Raw genomic sequence first — 1562 nt, forward strand, 5'->3', positions numbered from 1 at the left:
CTAATAATTACGTGCATAATTGGTCTTCTGGCAGTGTGAATATGGTCAATAAACCAACATTTTTTTCCTTTTGCAAATAAGATCCGATTTGATATAGAAAAGGCATTTACTTTTCATTTCGACAAGAAATCTTGATCGATTTCGCAATCGAAAGAATTTTAGTGAAAGTTAAAACGGGAGCACCAATTTCACATGTGTAATAATGTCAAATTTATTCCTATAAGATATTAAACATTCTCATTGAATTCACAAAGTCCTAAACACAAAATCTGTAAAGCACAATAATAATTTGAATCTTAAAATATAAAGATAAAAATAAGAATATTATATTCCTTTGGTAAGCATCATTCTAATGACGAAAACATAAATGAGAGTAATAATCTGTAACTCTTCGTGTTATAGTGATGATCTCCAATATATCATTGAGGAAAGCTTCTGAATTTCATATTGCTTTCGAAAAGTTGATCATTTTTGAATGTCTCGATAATCAGTTGGACTCGGCTAAGGAGTATGCTCATTGGCTGGTAAGCAATATGGAAGTCTCGTGGAAGGGCAGTTTAGTTCAAGTCTTCTTGGGTACTTCGAGAACCTAGTTCACAACGCGATCCTCGACAATGCATAAAAAGCGATACGGGTGCTCCATGAGATGACGACACATTGCAATTAAAGTGGACGTGAAAAGACTGGGCGCTGACAACAGATCTTTGTCCCTGTTGCGTCAATTCTCAGCATTCCCAAGTGCGGGGAACCATCAAATGTTGCTGTCTGGGGTCTGCTCAGCAACATACTCGTGTGTGGCTGGCGACTAAGAGATGCCATCGTAGAGTCTGGGCTGCTCACTGAACTGTTGCGCCTGCTAAACACATCAGGGACGAAGAGATTTGAAAAATGTACGAAGGGTCAAGTAATCTGGCTGCTGTATCAGGTACTAAGATATAAAGTACCAGGGCCACCTGTTGTACGCCATTAAAGATGAATTGCCCCCCCAGCTGGCTCACGCTGTTAAATCATTGTCGCTGGATACAGAAAATACTGGTGTGCAGCATTACAATTGGTCTCGCCTATCTCCGGAGTACCACTCAGCAATGGTGGCCCGCTATGATTAAAATAAGGCTACTGAATCGTGTGACACGTTTTGTGCTAAGTCCATGAAGGAAGTGCAACGGGAAGCGATATTTGTATTGGCAAATGTCTGTTGGAATATCGTCAGTCTCTCTAGCGCTCTTTGATTCCCCAAAAGCATTCTGCTGCATGTCCATGGATTACTTTTAGGCGGGCCGTTCAGAAATTGCATATTAGTGCTCAGGTTGTTGGTGGCATAATTGACAATAGATGCATAAATTGGAGTCACTTTGTGAGCTGGGGCTTGTTGAAAAAGATAGTTTATGTTTCCAGTAGGCAAGAGACTAATGATCGTGGTTGCGTCTGGCTGCTGGTTGGGACACTTGTCAAGCCTAGCTCTGCACCTTTGTCGATGATTATTTGGACTATTTCATCGATTGTGGTGCTCTGCACGCAATCTGCGAACCTTGCGTCTTCAGGTTGACCCATCCAGTTATTGC

At 41.1% G+C, this 1562-nt stretch overlaps 1 pseudogene; it reads left to right on the forward strand.

Annotated features, from left to right (window-relative positions):
• Nucleotides 1-263: 263 nt before the first annotated feature.
• LOC117563501 (uncharacterized) lies at nucleotides 264-1354 on the forward strand (annotated as a pseudogene).
• Nucleotides 1355-1562: the final 208 nt, after the last annotated feature.

The sequence above is a fragment of the Drosophila albomicans genome, unplaced genomic scaffold, assembly GCF_009650485.2.
Source record: "Drosophila albomicans strain 15112-1751.03 unplaced genomic scaffold, ASM965048v2 utg000233l_pilon, whole genome shotgun sequence".
NCBI lineage: Eukaryota > Metazoa > Arthropoda > Insecta > Diptera > Drosophilidae > Drosophila > Drosophila albomicans.